This window comes from Triticum urartu, chromosome 3A, assembly GCF_056163025.1.
Source record: "Triticum urartu cultivar PI428250 chromosome 3A, HENAU_Tu73, whole genome shotgun sequence".
NCBI lineage: Eukaryota > Viridiplantae > Streptophyta > Magnoliopsida > Poales > Poaceae > Triticum > Triticum urartu.
In genome coordinates this window covers 191741401-191751561 of record NC_141875.1, presented here as the reverse complement: position 1 = coordinate 191751561, position 10161 = coordinate 191741401, and positions in this window count along the sequence as shown.

The window sequence follows — 10161 nt, the reverse complement described above, 5'->3', positions numbered from 1 at the left end:
TAATGAGGCAACATTCATGCCAACTGATAGATACCACTTGTTTACACCATTCAATCGATAAGTATTAGTCTTAATTCTGGGAATGAGGGTATACATATTAATTGAGGAATTGTCTGTCATTTATAGTTATCATTTTTCATTTAGAAGTGTGACAAACCAGGCAGCCTGCTCAAAATACGAAACATATAAGTGTGCTAATCACCCATTTTCCCATGCCTTGTCTAACTCCAGATATTCTAACAAAGCAGCAAAGAAAAGCAGGTGAGAGCATATAGTCATGTGCATCAACCATGATAATAGGTGGGAGTTGCTCCCTCTGTTCCAAAATATAGGACCTTTTAGAGATTGCATTTGAAATCTGTAATGAGGATAATCTCCCAATAATCATACTCTAAAGTATATAAAGAGGGTTTAGAAGTAATGTAAAATTTATAGCAAGGACCAGTGGTTAGTTCTAACTGTTAGAAAATATAAGAGCCTTCTTTCAGTTAGAGAAGAGCAATCAGTGTCCAAAAAATTAAGGACCTGATGTTTTTATATGTACAGAGACTATAAGTTCTGTACAATAAAACATGACGTCAATTGAAGTGTCCAGACTAGTTGGTAGGCCAATCAGCAAGGAAAGGTGGAAAGCACTGGTGAAAGGAGGTCCTCCAATGTTGTATAGCGGGTGGAGGCAGCCAGTAATGCATCATTGTCTACGTGCTTCTTGTTCTAGATCTTCACCGATCAAAGCAATAGAGAGAAGATGCCAGCTATAGTGTTCCCACTCACTTTCTTGTAGATACAGGCTTCACCGCAAGTCTGTATAAAACCATATGCTTTGATCACTTTATCAAAGCATATATTCCAACTCCGAGATGCTTGCACCAGTCCATAGATGGTTCGCTAGAGCTTGCTCGCTTTGTTAGCACCTTTAGGATCGGCAAAAACCTTCTTGTTGCATCATATACAACTCTTCTTTAAGAAGTCCTTTAAGAAATGCAGTTTTGACATCCATTTGCCAGATTTCATAAAATGTGGCAAATACTAACATGATTCGGACAGACTTAAGCATCGCTACGAGTGAGAAAATCTCATCGTAGTCAACATCTTGAACTTGTCGAAAACCTTTTGCGACAACTAGAGCTTTGTAGATAGTAACACTACTATCAGTGTCCGTCTTCCTCTTGAAAATCCATTTATTCTTAATGACTCACCGATCATCGGGCAAGTCAATCAAAGTCCATACTTTGTTCTCATACATGGATCCCATCTTAGATTTCATGGCCTCAAGCCATTTCACGAAATCTGGGCTCATCATCGCTTCCTCATAGTTCATAGGTTCGTCATGGTCTAGTAACATGACTTCCAGAAAGGATTACTGTCGGTGTCAAAACCGGCGGATCTCGGGTAGGGGGTCCCGAACTGTGCGTCTATGGCGGATGGTAACTGGAGGCAGGGAACACGATGTTTTACCCAGGTTCGGGCCCTCTTGATGGAGGTAAAACCCTACGTCCTGCTTGATTAATATTGATGATATGGGCAGTACAAGAGTAGATCTACCACGAGATCAGAGAGGCTAAACCCTAGAAGCTAGCCTATGGTATGATTGTATGTTGTCCTACGGACTAAAACCCTCCGGTTTATATAGACACCGGATAGGGCTAGGGTTACACAAGGTCGGTTACAAAGGAGGAGATATACATATCAGTATTGCCTAGTTTGCCTTCCACGCCAAGTAGAGTCCCATCCGGACACGAGATGAAGTCTTCAATCTTGTATCTTCATAGTCCAACAGTCTGGCCAAAGGATATAGTCCGGCTGTCCGGAGACCCCCTAATCCAGGACTCCCTCAGTAGCCCCCGAACCAGGCTTCAATGACGATGAGTCCGGCGTGCAGTGTTGTCTTCGGCATTGCAAGGCGGGTTCTTCTCCAACTTTCAAGTGTTCGTAAGCAGTGTCCGGCTCCATAAATGTTGAACCTCTTGGATTCTGTGCCCAATAAGGGCTATCTCCCACGCGTCGAATGAATACGAGGCGCCAGGGCGTCTTTACATTCGCCCCCTAGCCAGATAAATAAATTGTCTATTAAAGGGATGGGGATTCTTAGATCCAATCCATATCATCCTCCCCCAGCGAGAATTCATCAGAGCATGCTTCGGAAAGATCCATTCCAGCATGGCCGACCTCCGCAGCTCCTCCTCCCGCCCCCGTAGCCCTAAGCCCGGTGATTGGGAGAGGTGTTCACTCCCGCACAGTCGATTAGTCGAGCTCCAGACTAAGGGATTTCTCCCTCCGGCGTATATGGTGCCCGTTTGAGCTAGGCTCACCACCTACAATGGCGGGGCGCAAGCAGAGAGCCTCCCTTGTCCTTCCATGGGGGAACGGGGCTGCCTTGTTCCTTATTTACTAAGGGGACTCGGATTTCCAATTCATCCGTTCCTCCACGGGCTCCTGGAGTTCTACGGCCTCCAATTACACAATCTCACCCCTGCCTCCATTCTACATGTCGCCGGCTATGTTGCTCTCTACGAGTTGTTCTTGGGCTGCGAGGCTCACTTCGAGCTGTGGAAAAGGCTATTCTGCCTTGTCCCTCGCACACAGAGGGAATCACTTTATCAAGTGGGCGGAGCCGAAATATGGCGCATCGCCGATACCGGATACCTGTCCGGTACCCCGAAGAAGTCGTCCGAAGACTGGCCTTCGGAATGGTTTTATATGGAGGACGTCCCCCTTCCGGACCCTGTTCGGCGGGGTCTGCCTGAGTTCAACAATGCTCCTCTGAAGAAGCGCCGAAGTTGGCACCCACGGAGCCCCCAGGCGGAAGACAACGGAGAAGTCCTCTATCTGATGAACTGGATCAAAGCACTGGCTCGATCAGGATTGACAATAATTGAAGTTATGTCGATTTTCATAATGCGGGGAGTGCAGCCACTCCAATATTGTGGGCACCCCTTGTGGTGTTATAACGGGGCGGATGACGCCACCCGCTATGGGAGTAAGGGTCCGGACAGTGCTGCCGCTCTAGCGAAGATTCTGCCCGAACTGTTCAAGGGTGAGGAAGAGGAGTTCACCCGCATCAAGCCACGGGATGGATTCTCCATGTACAATCCTCCAAGTTGGGTAAGTTATATCTCCCTGCTCCCATTTTCCCGCATTCTTAGTCGTAAGTATTCACCTTGCCACTTTGCGGCAGGAACTGCGAAAAGCCATAAAGGAGGTCAGTAGCCCTTCCCCACAACCAGAGGACCCTGACTGGGCCCTCGATTCCGGACTTGAAGAAGATCTGGTTATCTCCGTGGAACTGATAGATCGACAGTTCTATCAGTTAAGCTGCGATGATGCCCCGGTGGCCATTACGGCCGACTATCCCGGACTGCTCCCTGCATCGCAGGTAAGAAAAATCAAAAAGTCCCAACTCCAAAACTAGGATCCCCTTTTAGGCACTTCACCCACCATATACACATGGCATCTTTTACAGGGAAGGCATTAGGGACGCCCTGCCGAACCCGCGGCAACTCGCCAACAAGAGGTATCGAGGCCGGGTAGGCAAAAAAGGAAGGCGGTCAGGACGGAGACGGCGACGCAAAGGTATAGGAAAAACCCTGCTCCGTGGTTGTCGTATTTCTCAAAATGTAATGACGCCCGTGTTTCTTTAACAGAAAGAACGCTCGCCAGAATATGTCCGGCGATGCTGCCAATCAAGCTTCCACCAGTCAGGCACCAGGACCGTACATGGAGGCAAAAGGCGATATGGGGCAGGCGCCGGATAATCCCTCGACAGAGGATGCAGATAGATTATCCACTACAAACTCAGAAGTGGAAAGCGCCATGAATCATAGGCGCCGCCGGGCCGTACTCCGCGATGCTTGTTTCTCACCAGAGGCGTTCGACGCCTTCAATTCTGGAGAGGCGTACCTCCGTGCTGCTCAAGATGGTCTAGCTAGAGCCACGGATCAGTATGTAAAGGATGTACGGGTGAGTAAATCTGATGATTTATATGTATCAGTAGCCCCTGAGACTTGAAATAGTTAGCAGAACTGATTTAAGGATCATCTTTAATGTGCAGGTTCTTACAGAGAAGAATACTAGGCTGTCCCAGGAGCTGGAGGAATGCAAGACCCAACTAGGGGCCGCTCTTGCCGCATTGCAGGAACAAAAAAAGCCTCCCGCTGGTAACATTTACTTTAAAGAATGGTGGTTACCATATAGTGTGCGGCGTGTCTGCAGATCTAACAATTGATTTTGCAGATGAGTCCGGAGAAAGTCCGGGGGACCAGCATGTTATGCGACAGCTAGAGGCTGGCAAACGCGTGCTGACTAAGGTTATGCTAGAGAAAAATAGTCTCCAAGATGCCAATGTTAAGCTGAGGGTTGAACTAAAAGACGTTCGGGGCCAGCTTGCAGACTCCGAGAAGGAGAATAAGCGGCTTCGGCGCGGCATTTTCAGTAAGTGCTTGAACGAATCCTGTTAAAGGAGTTCGGTGAAGAAGTCGACTAACAATGTTATGTCTGTAGGTATGCTGACGGGTCATTCTGCGGAGGAAATGCCTGGGTCTGCGGGTGATCTTCTGTCCGAGCTGTCACATCTGCACGAACAAGTTCGGCAGGTGATGCAGGGCATTGCCCAGGCCTTGTGGCCGTCCGTCTCCCTGCTAGAAGGCGTTGCAGAGCTTGCGGAGAAGCTGAAGGGAGCACGGCGGTGCTTCCATTTATGGAAGATATCAGCCTGCCGACAGGGTGCCAGAGAAGCCTGGGCCATGGTGAAGACGCGGTATACCAAGGCAGACCCAAATCACATGGCCGAGGTCGGACCTGTGGGGCCCGACGGAAAAGAGATCCCCGTTAGCTTAGTTTATGGGCAAGTAGAATTAGCCGCAAAGTATTCTCAACAGGATTGTAAGCTGGACCACCTGTTGGATGGTATAGAGGAGGAATTTAGTCAGTCCGCATGACTATGTAATTAAAGTGACATGTATAATGCCTTCTAGCTGGATTGTAGATCATTTGTCATTGCGGACCTTTTCGCTTCAACCTCCAGGCCCGATAGTCCGGAGTGAATCCGAATACCCGCTCAGTTATATAAAACCGGGGTATGCATGGAGACCAGGCGTAGGGGTCATTAGTGCTTTATCAGACAAGTGCCCAACTAGTTATGTTATATTACATGGGTAGTAAGAAACATCTTCCAGGGAGAATAGTTCCGTTAAGGGTTCCTTTCCCTGGGTAAGCATGCCCTAAAGTGCATGTCCGGACTGCGATAAGAAACGCAGAAAAAGCATCTGGGGGCAGATATGGACAATAAATAAAAATCATCTTTTGTTCACCGACCGAATATTCCCTTAAGAACGCTAGCTTTCGGCTTCACCCAGTCTGAGGTACACATCCGGCTGACCCGGCAGTAACAATCGCAGAGGTGCTCCCCTTATGCCCTAGCCGAATTAACGGGAACGTAGGGCATAAATACAAGAGCTAGGCAACCCAGCTTGGCCAAAACTTAAGTCATATCGATGCATATAATGGTGAAAAAAGGTACATGTGGAAGTATAACACATGTGTTGGACGTGAGTCCTAGATAAATGATTTAAGCTTCTGTGAAAGAAGCCCCCAGGTATGAAGAGTGCGGCTAGCGCATCTGTAATGTACAAGCGAGGCACACGGTGACCCTTGAAGGCCTAGAGAAATAATAAGAGAAAAAAGGAAGGGAAACAAGACAGATGATGTATATGCAGAAAAATGGACAAAGGGAGGGGACTAACATAGAGTCCGGTGCTAGGCATAGAATCTTCGGAGCCTGGCCGCATTCCATGGGTTCGGCTCGAGTCGACTAGTCGATGCATCCCGCAGTAGGTACGCTCCACCGGTCAGAACTTGGTCAATAATGAAGGGACCTTCCCATTTGGGCTCGAGGTTGTTCTTTTTCTTATCCGGCAGGCGTAGAACTAGTTCGCCAACGTTATAAGTTTTGGCCCGTACTTCTCTGCTTTGGTATCTGCGAGCCTGTTGCTGATAAAATGCGGAACGGGCTTTGGTTACGTCGCGCTCCTCCTCCAAGGTGTCCAGACTGTCCTGCCAATCGAGCTCGGCTTCTCTTTCTTCGTACATGCGCACTCGAGGTGAGTCATGAATTATGTCACAGGGCAAGACTGCCTCTGCGCCGTACACCATAAAGAACGGTGTATATCCGGTACTACGATTCGGCATGGTCCGCAGCCCCCAGAGTACGGAGTCGAGCTCCTCTACCCAGTGCATGTCAGAGTCCGTTAAGGAACGCACTAATCTGGGTTTAATGCCGCTCATTATAAGACCATTTGCTCGCTCGACTTGACCGTTAGTTTGTGGGTGATAGACTGAAGCATAATCGAGCTTGATGCCCATTTTGCTGCACCAGAGTTTTACCTCGTCAGCCGTGAAGTTCGTGCCATTATCAGTGATGATGCCGTGGGGGACGCCATAACGGTGTACAACCCCGGATATGAAGTCTATTACTGGTCCGGATTCGGCTGTTTTAACAGGTTTGGCCTCTATCCATTTGGTGAATTTATCCACCATGACCAGTAAGTATTTTTTCTTGTGGGTTCCCCCTTTAAGGGGTCCAACCATGTCAAGCCCCCAGACCGCAAAGGGCCATGTAATGGGGATTGTTTGGAGGGCGGTGGGTGGCATGTTGCTTTGATTTGCAAAGAGCTGGCAACCGGCGCAATGTTGGACCAAGTCCTGTGCGTCTGCCTGGGCTGTTGGCCAATAGAATCCTGTGCGGAAGGCCTTGCTTACAAGGGCCCGGGCTGCGGCGTGATGACCGCCGAGTCCGGCATGAATTTCTGCCAAAAGATTCCGCCCTTCCTCTTCGTAGATGCACCTTTGAAGGACTCCGGTAGTGCTTTTTTTGTACAATTCTCCCTCATGGACCATGTAGGCCTTGGATCGCCGCACTATGCAGCGTGCCTCATTTTGGTCCTCCGGAAGTTCCTTTCTAGTTAGGTAGGCCAGGAATGGTTCTGTCCACGGGGCAATAATGACCATTATTACGTGGGCTAAAGGTGTTATTTTGGTGGCAGAGCCTCCGATTGTGTCAGAGTATTCGGTATCGGGCATTGTGGCCGGGTCCGGACTATTGTTACCGGTGTCTCCTTCCCATACTACGGATGGCTTGGATAGCCTTTCCAGAAATATGTTGGGGGGACCGTATCGCGTTTTGTGCCGATGCGGGTGAGGACATCCGCCGCCTGATTGTTTTCCCAAGCCACATGGTGAAATTCGAGCCCCTCGAACCGAGCTGACATTTTTAGGATGACGTTTTGATAGGCCGCCATTTTCGGATCCTTGGCGTCAAAGTCTCCATTTATTTGGGATATTGCGAGGTTTGAATCCCCACGCACCTCCAGGCGTTGAATGCCCATGGAGACTGCCATCTGAAGACCATGCAACAGAGCTTCGTATTCGGCTGCATTGTTGGAGTCTGTATACAATATTTGCAGTACGTATTGAACGGTATCCCTGGTTGGGGATGTCAGGACGACGCCAGCCCGTAGACCGGCCAGCATTTTAGAACCCGTCAAAGTGCATGATCCAGTTGGAGTATGCGCCGTACTCTTTAGGGAGTTCGGCCTCCGTCCATTCGGCGACGAAGTCGGCCAATACTTGCGATTTAATGGCTCGCCCGGGTTTGTATGTTATGTCGAACGGGAGGAGCTCAATGGCCCATTTGGCAATCCGGCCCATAGCGTCGCGGTTGTTTATAATATCATTAAGTGGCACTTCCGAGGCTACCATAATCAAACACTCTTGAAAGTAGTGTCGTAGCTTCCTGGACGCCATGAATACCGCATAGGCTATCTTTTGATAATCCGGGTACCGTGATTTGCATGGAGTGAGGACAGTGGATACAAAGTATACCGGCTTTTGAAGAGGGAATTTATGTCCGGCAGCTTCTCGTTCGACGACGAGTACTGCGCTTGCAACTTGATGAGTTGCCGCAATGTACAATAGCATTGGTTCGCCAATGTTTGGCACGGCCAGGATTGGGTTGGTTGCCAAAATGGCCTTTATTTCTTCCATTCCGGCTGTGGCAGCGTCCGTCCACTCGAAGTGTTCGGTGTGCCGAAGAAGGCGATAAAGGGATAAAGCTTTTTCTCCTAAGCGGGAGATAAAGCGGCTTAGAGCCACCATGCATCCAGTTAACTTATGGATTTGTTTGAGGTCTGTTGGTGTAGCCAACTGTGACAAAGCTCAGATTTTGGCCGAATTAGCTTCGATACCTCTACTAGAGACAATGAAACCTAGGAGCTTTCTGGCTGGTACGCCGAAAACGCATTTTTCCGGATTGAGCTTGATGTCGTATGTTTGGAGGTTGTCGAATGTGAGCCTCAAGTCGTCTATCAAAGATTTGACGTGTTTGGTTTTAACAACCACATCGTCTACATATGCCTCTACTGTTTTGCCGATTTGTTTCTCCAGACATGTCTGAATCATGCGCTGATATGTTGCGCCGGTGTTCTTGAGCCCAAAAGGCATTGTGTTAAAACAGAAGGGACCATATGGTGTGATGAATGACGTTGTGGCTTGGTCGGACTCCGCCATCTTGATTTGGTGGTAACCGGAGTATGCGTCGAGGAAACACAATGAGTCGTGTCCTGCGGTAGCATCAATGATTTGATCGATGCGTGGGAGGGGGGAGGGATCCTTTGGGCAAGCTTTATTGAGGTCTTTGAAATCGACACAAAGGCGCCGGGATTTGTCCTTCTTTGGTACCATCACCAGGTTTGCTAGCCAGTCCGGGTGTTTTATTTCTTTGATGAATCCGGCCTCCAATAACTTGGCTAGTTCCTCTCCCATGGCCTGTCTCTTAGGTTCGGAGAAACGCCGAAGAGCTTGCTTGACCGGCTTGAATCCCTTTAGGATATTGAGGCTATGCCCGGCCAGCCTGCGTGGGATTCCTGGCATGTCTGAGGGATGCCAGGCGAATATGTCCCAGTTTTCACGCAGGAACTCTCGTAGTGTGGCGTCCACAACGGGGCTTAGCTGTGCCTCGATGGAGGCTGTTTTTGTAGGGTCCGTTGGGTGGACTTGGAGTTTGACTATTTCATCCGGTGGTTTAAAAGAGGTGGACTTGGATCTCTTGTCGAGTATCACGTCATCCTTGTCCATTGTGGAGCGTAGCGTGGTTAATTCCTCGTCCGAGAGGGCTTCGGATAATGCCTCAAGGGCCAATGCGGATGTTTTGTTTTCGACGCGGAGTGCTGTGTCCGGATCGCTGGCGAGAGTGATGATTCTGTTGGGCCCGGGCATTTTGAGCTTCATGTACCCGTAATGGGGTACGGCTTGGAAGATTGTGAATGCCTCCCGTCCTAAAAGAGCGTGATAACCACTGCTGAACGGGGCCACTTGGAATGTAATTTCTTCGGACCTGTAATTATCCAGCGTGCCGAATACCACATCTAGTGTGATTTTCCCAGTATAGCGTGCTTCCTGACTGGGGATGATTCCTCTAAAGGTTGTGCTACTTTGCTCAATGTGGTTCCAGTCTATTTCCATCTTTTGAAGAGTTTCCTCATAGATGAGGTTTAATCCGCTGCCGCCGTCCATGAGTACTTTGGTGAGTCGAAAGCCGTCCACTATTGGACCGAGGACCAGTGCGGATGGTGCTCGGGCTGTTCGGAATTTAGGTTTGTCACTGGCATTGAAGGTAATAGCCGTGTCACTCCATGGATTTATTGCTGCTACGTGGCAGATTTCGGCCATGCTGCGGAGTGTTCGCTTGCGTCTATTATTTGACGCGAAGGTCCCAAAGACCGTTAACACCGTATTGTCGTCCACGGGATGGTGTTCTGTGGTATTTGGGAGAAGTAGATCCTCACCACTTTTGGCCACCTACGGAGTATCCAACATGCTCTAAGGCTGTGCGTTGGTATTGTATTTGCTGTACTATGAATTTTGCAGGGTCCGTTGAGCAATCCCTCTAGTACGGTTCCATACCCTGTAGTGGGTTTTTGCTTTTTGGTAGTTGACCCGGGTGTATTGTAATAATCCACCCTTTTGTTTCGGACTGGGTTTGTATTCAGGGCCGGATTATCCCAAAAGTTTATTTCGGTTTTCCAGGCACTTTCCAACGCACAGTACTTTCGTACTATGTACGCCAAGTCAGCGAAGCGTGTTATCTCACGACGATTTATGGCGTTA